Here is a 10,092-nt window from a genome sequence, read left to right as displayed (position 1 = left end):
GCACTACAGTAAATGTGTGTACTATATAGTGTTTAACTTGCGCAGCAGTGTTTATGAAACACTTCTCTCTTGAGTAGACAGCAGAAACATATCAGTCCATCGCTGAAATTCGTGATTGTGTTCATATTGTGGAAATCGCTTTATCCATTTATAATGCGATTGGTTTAGCCATGCTGACGTCACTCGTTCATGTGCACGCGCGCAAACTAATCTTAGCTTCAGGATCAAAGCTTGAGTTGACAAAGAAACTCCATGAGCTGCTTCATGGTACCAACAAAGCTTGATCACGTTGGTTTGGTTTTGTCAACCCAAAACTAATCCTGTAACCCTGAGTTTGTTCAGCTACATTCATGGTACAGGCCCCAGAACGGGAGGTTTAGTAAACCCAGAGTTTATTTACATCTCTTCCCATTTTAAAGCACAAGTGGTGTAACTCATTCATTCATTCATAGGGATGCGCTTTGATTTCAGGAGAGCAATTAGGACCCGAGAGGAATTTAGTCCTTTCCCTGTGCAATTTTCATAAAACTGTACCGTATTTCTTTATATTAAAATATATCTCATCCATCATTACATTAATAACATCAGCCGTATACATCGGAGCTGATTCTTTCTCTTACATGTTCTCACAAATTGTTATTTTCTGGAGGATGAGAAATGACTAAATGAAGTGTATATACATAATGTGCACGAATAAAGAAGTGAATACATGCAGAATTGAACTGTAGATGCAGTAGAGTCTAATAGCTGTTGTTGTTGTTGTTGTTGTTGTTGTTGTTGTTGTTACACTTTCTTTGCTTAAACAAAAGCGTGTTATGAAAAGCGATGTGTTCTGGAAACTCGGAATAAAAATATATATATATACGAACGTTTCTTGTTAATAATATGCAAACACTGTTAAATTCAATCCATCCATGTCATTAAAATTTTTTTTAATATTCGGCTACCTAATAAATCCAGTTAAAGCAACCGAACTACGGGACGCGTGAAGGGACAAACTGTTCGTGCTTTTTCAAACCGCGTTTTATTTTTTTTATTATTGCTTAAAACAATATGCAGATAATAACAGTCAACAACAGAACTAAAACATAAAAAACTAAAAAATCACGTAACTTAAACATATTGATAAATTATTAATTGTTTTTAAGGCCTTTATATTTTACATTTTAGATTTACATTTAGTAATTTGACATGAAAATGATGTTATGTTAGATATTAGTAATTCAAAGATTTATAAGAGAGGAGTGCCATATTTGACTTTACTAAAATACAAATACCCCCCCATAGAACAGAGATACCTGTGTTAAAATTCAAATCTTATTATTAGTAATCTTAAACAGTAAGTACTACAGTAATCTTAAAATTAATAATGATATTGTGGCTTGTTGCTTTAAGTTTATAAAATCAAATCAATGTTGCACGAGTTTGAGTGATGGTGTTGTTTATAGTAAACAGGGGGCGCTGTGGGACCACTGCAGTTTTCTTATCGTAAACACACACACAGAGAGAGAGAGAGAGAGAGAGAGAGAGAGAGAGAAAGAGAGAGAGAGAGAGAGAGAGAGAGAGAGAGAGAGAGAGAGAGAGAGAGAGTGACCTGAACAGCAGGTTAGTTAGTCTTAAAGATTCACTGCATATATCGCTCAGACAAACATATTCATACTACAAAATAATGTAGATTGTAATGTCCTCTGTATCGTTGAATAATGTGGACGCTCAGTATCAGTTTATGTTATGACAGGCAGTATATGTAATGTGTGTGTAATAAACTAAATCTGCCGGATTGAAGAAAAGTCTAACTGGTGTCTAACCTGCTGTGAACATCAGTGTCTGTTGAATTTGTAGATGAAGGTTTGTGGTGTTTTATATCAAAAGAAATCAATGTTCATATGAAAGCAGTCAAATCTGTTTTCTCGACTGTCAATCAAATTATAGTTTGTTTCCTGTAAATCTTCTCCATGTGCTTCTATCGGGGCTAAACTGACCCCGCCACAGGAGCCACATTCTGAAAACTTTAGTCAATTTGATCATGAATGACACTGAAGTAGAACATTTTAATGCTCGAGTGACTTTTAGTGTTAACACTGTTGATGTTTATTTGCACGAAACATAAATACACGGCACACAGCCATATGTTTATTAAAATATCTATAGCCGTTCTTCTTTAATATTTATTAATACATATGTGGATTCATCTAAGGACGTTCCTCTTGGCTCCATCTGCCATATTGGCTGAATTTTGTGACATTGCAGTGCATTATGGGATTGGAAGGATGAACTCAGTGCAGAAGTGAAGTTTTACATTAGAATGTGGCCACTAAAAAAAATCTTAAAGAATCAACGTCGTGTTTCTGCCTTCTGTCTCAGTCTGCCGTGTTCCAGTCCAAAATGTTATTTATAAAATAAATAAAAGAGAAAAATTATGTTTGTGGCCTAATGGTTTGAGCGTTGGGCTTGTTATCAGAAGGTTCTAATCTCAGTGTCAGCAGGTCATGACTGAAGGGCCCTTGAGCAAGACACCTTACCCCTGATTGATCTGCAGTAATGTGACACTGTATAAAACTACTTGTAAGTCGCTTTGGATAAAAGCGTCTAATAAATGTAATGTAAATGTATATCTTCAATAATATTGATCGCAGACGAGACAAATCTGAGCTCAGTTTGACACATTTGTCAGATTTCTGACTCCTTTTCTCAGGAGAAATATCTGAGACACACATGAGACTTATTGACTTCATTGATGTCAGTAATAATTGAGATGTTAAAGATCTGTGATGTGTGTGTCTATACACTATGACTTGTCTAGGTAGTCCGCACACTAGGTCTTTGAGTGTTCTAGTTGACGTGTGCAGTACATGTGAAGTGATGGTGATTTAGAGGATGTTGCATGCAGAAGCAGCAGCAGGCGTGTGCTGTCATCTCATAACATCCCATAATTAATATGCGTGTGTGTGGTCATTCTGGACTGAACACTTAATATTCACTGTGGCGTATTCATGATGTCAACATTAATCGCCCATTTATAATGAAGTCTGCTGCAAAACGGCCCTGAGCGACACGAGAGGATTAAAACGTCTCCAAATTAAACCCCAGACTGCGAAATGTGCGTGACATCATTGAGAAAACTCTGTCTCTACCACTTCATATATAACGCTAATTACCTAAAGCACGTCTACTAGAGATGAATTTTAAACGGACTTAAAGAAAGAAAAGCCAGACTTAAATATAACATTAGATGTACGGATGGTGTGAGGGGTTGTGTTATATTGTGAACACAGATAGTGTTAAAAAGAAAAGAGCTGATGCTTATATTTACTGTTCATGTGTCATGTGTTACTACACTACTAAATAATCAGACGTCACATTCTTGTTCTATTATTCAACACAAATAACTAAAACATATAATATCATTTAATATATAATCTAATATATATTAGTAAATAAGCACAGTGACATTAGCTTTGCTTAATAGAGACATTTAAGAGAATATTTCAATGATTGTGCTTCAAGAGACGTTTGCCAATAAGGTAATAATGTTTCATCATGTTAAATAGGATTATCTTATCTTTTGCTTGTTTTTACATAATGTACTTTGTTTTCTCTAACTGCAGCATTTATGTGTGTATGTTATTATAAGGATGTTTAGATAATTGTGTTTGAAATAAAAAGTGTCATGTAAACAGTTGATCACTGTGATGTGCTGAAGAACTGGTGCTGTTTACTGTCACTTGTCTGAAATGTTATTTTCTGTTTGTGAGTTGCGTGTGTAGATATTGTGAGATATATTTATATTATAGTGTAAAGTATTTTTCTCGGTTCAGGCATGCATTTATCTGACATTGTAAATGTACAATTATTAACAATAGATGAACATCTGAATTTCTATTGATGTCTCTGCTGATAGATCTGAGTGCTATTCAATGTGATGTCTATAGTGCATGTCATGATGTGCATTATTGCAAACATACACACACATATTATATCACACAGTGAGCAAACTAAATACATATATTTTAAAAGACCTGAATGTCAATGTTTGTCACTGCCGTTATGCTTTAATTCTTAATTAAATAGTTTATACAATATTAAAGGTCTGTATCAACATTACAGGTAAAGCAAACAATACGAGATGAAGTTCATGTGAAGACTGAATTGATCATTTCACTCTTGAATGGATCTCTCAGTGTTTTACAGAGAGGAAACACATCTGTCATGATGCAGCTGGACAGGTGTGTGTGTGTGTGTGTATAATGTCAGTATTAAGCCTATTGTGATCCTCACTAATATGTAAGTGTGCAACATAATCATAATGTGTGTCTGTGTGCATCACAGGGTAGAATTAATTGTAATTAAATTAAGATGTTTAATAAATATACATCAATTCTTATCTTAATCTTTTGAGATGGAGTCAGTCTCTTACGAGTTGCTGGTTGTTTTTGACTTATTCAGTTCAATTCAGTTTTTTTTCATAGAACGATAAAGAATAAAGTCCCCTGGTGAGTGAGGAAAAGCAAGAGAGAGACGTGAGTGAGAATGAGAAATGTTTTGTGTTTTCAGCAGTTCATCTCAGGATGAGTTTTCTCTGCACAGTAAACACTGATGTACCGCTGAAAGTCTGTTGTCAGTGTCACGCTGTGAAAGCTAAACACAGATTATGGCAGATGTGAAGTCACAGAAGTCTGGGATGGGTGATCAGGGATAGACGGATGGAGATGTGACACAGAGATGTTTTTGACTCACGAGAATGTTTGAGACAAAGAGAGAGTAAGAGAGAGAGGGTTATTCACATGTGCCGCACACACACTGTATACATTCATGTTGTCAAAAAGCACCTCTAGAGCCATTTAATGCATTTATATCTGCTTTATACTTTGTTTTGGCTGAATCATTTGTAAACTTGTGAAACGCATACAGGCAGCATTGCCTATCCTTCACAAAGACAGCAATCCCAGAATGCATTGTGACAGGAAAAATTCAATAGCAGGATAAGCAAGAGTCTCTTGCATGCTGATCACAAATCATTCACTTATATGAAGCCATTTCTTACATGTCATAAAAGATGCTGTTGATGTAGGTTTTCAAATAAGCCTCATCCTTCATTTCATACTTCAAACTAATGTTCACATTAGCTATTACACACACACTCATTTCCTATGTTATTGTGTGTGTGTATATAATGTGGGCTGTAATGAGCTCTCATGTCATGTTGTATATATAGAATCATATATGAGCACATTATGTGTCATTTGTCCTGTATGGAAGATAAATTAAGACACAGGTTGATGTCACTGTGCTGTAATATTTCCAGTAAATGATTTGAATAAATGCTGTATGTGATTTCATGCTATTCATGTGAATTACTGATCTGCATGAGGAAAACCAGAGAGCATTATGGGTAATTGTGTGTTTACCATAGACAATTTATAAATGTGGAAGATTGTGTTTGTACGTGCTGTGCTTAGTGTGATTTGTTTGCCTTTATCAGATTTTTAGTGTGTGTGTGTGTGTGTGTGTGCGCTTGCGTGCGTCTGTGTGCATGTGTGGTCATACTTATAGGGAAATCTTCAACATTAAGCGACCTGTGGTGTGGAGGGGAGATTTATCACTGCTGTCAATGACAGAAGACTTGTTTTGTGCTTCTGCACTATATGTCTTGTGTGTGTACAGTATGTGAATGTGTAATGTATATAATACACATGCATGTCCTAGTCCTACATCCGCTATAAATGTGCAGCATGTAATCAATTCATTGTAAAATGGCTCTGAAACAATGCAACATTGTAAATGCGCTATATAAATAAACTTGAATAGAGTTGTACTGTATAGAGACGGTTTCAACGTGACAACATAAAGAAACGTTACTGCACATGTGCGAGTTCATGGACTGCGCTTAGTGTCCGGTACTCATTCACAATAATAGAGCGCCTGTAGATTATTTCTGATAACAATCAAAAGAAACTGAGAACAATCGTGTTGTGTTGCTAGTTCCATTCTCTAACTACTGAGCTACAGGAAAGCCAATACATTATACACAAATAGTATGCAAAGCAGCTTTACAGTGACTATACAGACAGTAAAGGAAAAGGCATGACGTTATTGACATGTTTTCATCAAAATCAGTGCCTTAGAATGAACTTCAAATCCACAGAGTATTTTACTTACTGAGATGTGTATTTTTAAATCAGTAACTGGATGTCTCTCAGCGATTCTCTATGTGTTCTGCATGTTTAACAGCAGCAGCGAGAGCGTCTAGAACACGCCTCCATCATTAGGAATATATAGAAATGCGGTTGAATTATGTCCTGCTGACATGTTGGCGTTAAATGAAGGATATTCTTGTATCATAGTAACAGCGACGTTCCTCGCGGATGAAAGAGCGTTTTTAAACATGTTCTGTGTTCTGCATGACTTCTCCTGCATCCGTCCTCACACTCGGCCTGTGAAATTGTGTTTTTAATAACTTGTCCTGTTATCACCATCAGCGAATACATCCCATTCTTTTCATTTCACAGAATTCTAGAGAACAGAGGTCATGTGCTGCTGAATATGTTCTGCTCTTACTCATAATAATCACATTTCACTAATATTTCAAGGTAGAGAAAGCCGTGATTCATGTTAGCTCCGGACATCTGTGTTCAATGTCATAAAGCACAAGAAGAGCGTTCATATCAGTTCAACTAGAGCTTCATTTCAATCAGAGATTAAAAGCCTTCTCAATAAAAGACATTCGTAGTTTTTTAGATACATCTACAGATAGCAGACGTGGATGTGATAAACAGTAACTATTCATAATGACAGAAGAGCCACTTCTGACTCATCAAAGAACCTTTAAGTCAAAGCGCCTTGAAAGATCCATTTCTTGGTCATCGTTTGATAGTCTGTTGAACCTTTTTCCACTACATAGAACCTTTTGTGCTACAGAAAGTGTATCTGGATGTTTTCTTGGGAATCTTAAACAGCACACGTACGTCTGACCAGGTTCGTTCACATCTTTAGGGATTTGATTTGTTGTTTAATAGCACTAAATGTGAACGATTGATGCAGGAGACGTCAGATCATGTCTTACAGTCTTGAACACTCTTCATCTCATGGATGCTGAAAGAATGAGAATTGTGTTTTATTCGAAGAAGCCGAACGTCCCTCTTGGCATCAGTACAGTGTTTAGGTATCAGATCTTCAGTCTGCCGTGTGATTGGCTGAGCTCATTGAGTCTGACAGTGATTGATGACATCAGACGGCAGCATATGGGCCTTCAGAATCACGTCTCTCTGGCTTTCCATCCGTAGGCATGTGTGTCTGAATCGGGTCGGGTGTTTTCTGCTGTTATAGCTGAAGTATCATCTGAATATCTCTTCTTTGAATATCTTCATCATGTGAACAGGTTAGATGATGATAATGATGATGATGATGACATTACTGCTTGATGTGCAGTTGAGGCCTGATGTCAGTTTCTTCTGTGATTTTGTTCAGTTTTGAATAACTTGAAGCGTGATGTTGTAGATGTTGTCTGAGTCTGTGATGCGTAATGATGGATTATTTGGAAATGATGGATGATGGTGTGTTTCGTAATCACAGATGTATCTCATTCTCTGGATGTTGATTTAGTTTTCCCCGTACATGAATGTGGACTTAAGATTTGAATAACAAGTAGATTTTTTCATTTTCTTAAAGGGGAAGTTCACCCAAAAATATATTTAGGTGACATCCAAGAGATTTCCAGGCCTCCTCATAGAGATCATGGTGTCAGTTGTTGCCAAGTTCCAGAAAAGTACTAAAGACATGGTTATCATGATGGTGACCATCCGCTCATTGTGGGTCAGTTGAAGCGACGATAATGCTTTATGTTTGAAAAACAAAACAAAATGGATATATTCTCCTCTGTGTTGTCGGTGCATGGCGCGTGTTCATGAGAGCACTTCTGTTTCATCTTCTTCTTGGACGAGAGCACTTTGACTCTTGTGTATTAGGTTTGTGTTTGCCGAACGCCGCATGGGGCTTGACCCTATTGGACGCCGGCGCTCTGACTCACAACGCAAAAGAGTGCTCTCATCCACAAAATATCTTCATTTGTGCTCCGAAGACACCAGAAGTTCTCTTAACATGTTTAACTTCATGTGGGTTTGTAAAAGTCACACAAAGTAGATTTTTGGGTGAACTTTCCCTTTAAACTCTGCCTTGATTCTGGGGATGTTCATGGTTGCTAGAGTGATGCTAATAGAGTTGCTAAGGTCATCTGAGTGTTTTTATTTAGTTTGTTTGTGGTTTCTAGGTAAAATATTAATTACTAGATTAGCATTAGTTTCTATGGGCCACTATACGTAGGTCGTCCACCATATTGGAACGGTGCGAGCCGATCTGTGTTGCCAAGTCTGCAGCTTTCCATTGGAATTGGGTTCTTTTGTAACTGTTGCTCCAGTTTGTTGTAACCACGGGTTGGAAGGCTTTTGTCGATCTTTAGATTATTTTATATATTAAGCTTGTGATGAAGGATTTTCTTTCACAGATCTGGCAACCCTGCCATGTTTCCCCATTAACACACAGGAGTGAGCTGACTGTGTACGATAAAGAAAACGTATAGGTTGTTGTCTAAACTCAAACATTACCTTTGCTACACTAACACATGACAACAACAAAAGAGCATCCAATGTCTTGGGAATTAAAATGCACAGCCATGGCCGTGCAGTGTTGTGGCATTCTAGCAAACCGTGAGTGATGTCAGTGGACCGTTCCAAGATGGCGGACGCGTCTACGTGCCTGGAGCGGTTGAATGAGACATCTAGTTATTTATATCTATGTTTTATAGGACTAGAGAGTGACACAGTTGATCAAGAAGGCATTCTGTGCTCTCAGGACTTTTGATCAGTAGGTGATTCCCAGGATATCGAACGTGTGACCCTGTTCTGACCTTTTATTGAGTCACTCACCTGAGACATAATGTCATGTGACCAATACTGGACCTCCACACAACAGAGAGGAAAATACTGAAATGCACCTCATGCTGTAATGATATGTGTTTATATATCATGAAATAATCATTATAATGTAATGTGGAATTTCTTCATGTGATACAAATGAAAGAGACGCTTGAGGTGAATTCTGAGGTCAGTACAGAGCGAGTCGGGATGAGTTTGTGATTTGTCAGTTTGAATTCATGTGGAATGGCAGCTGCCCGTTGAGTCACGGTGGTTTTCAGCGTTGACGGACGTTTCCTGTGAGTGTAGATGAAAGCTAACAGACTTCCACAACATCTATTTTAAGACCAGAGCTTTTGAACACGAACCTGTTTAACAGTTTATCTGATGTTATAAATGAAGTTTGACATGTTTGCATCTAACCGTCTTGATTCATCATATAATGTAAAAGTTTTCAGAGGCCGTCTGACACACATGTTGCACACAACACAACGCTGCTCTCATTCTTAATAAACTACTCCAGTGTATCTGAGAAACACAAGCTTTAGAGTTTAGAGTTTGATGAAAATATATTGATATAAATGAGTTGATGTTGATTTAAAGTGTGCACACTGACTGTGTTTGATCTCTTGAGGTGTGTTGTGTAACAGGGTCTGATTTAAAGTGCGCACACTGACTGTGTTTGATCTCTTGAGGTGTGTTGTGTAACAGGGTCTGATTTAAAGTGCGCACACTGACTGTGTTTGATCTCTTGAGGTGTGTTGTGTAACAGGGTCTGATTTAAAGTGTGCACACTGACTGTGTTTGATCTCTTGAGGTGTGTTGTGTAACAGGGTCTGATTTAAAGTGCGCACACTGACTGTGTTTGATCTCTTGAGGTGTGTTGTGTAACAGGGTCTGATTTAAAGTGCGCACACTGACTGTGTTTGATCTCTTGAGGTGTGTTGTGTAACAGGGTCTGATTTAAAGTGCGCACACTGACTGTGTTTGATCTCTTGAGGTGTGTTGTGTAACAGGGTCTGATTTAAAGTGTGCACACTGACTGTGTTTGATCTCTTGAGGTGTGTTGTGTAACAGGGTCTGATTTAAAGTGTGCACACTGACTGTGTTTGATCTCTTCAGGTGTGTTGTGTAACAGGGTCTGATTTAAAGTGTGCACACTGACTGTGTTTGATCTCTTGAG

This window comes from Barbatula barbatula, assembly GCF_947034865.1.
Source record: "Barbatula barbatula genome assembly, chromosome: 2".
NCBI lineage: Eukaryota > Metazoa > Chordata > Actinopteri > Cypriniformes > Nemacheilidae > Barbatula > Barbatula barbatula.
Note: the sequence above shows the minus strand (reverse complement) of the source record.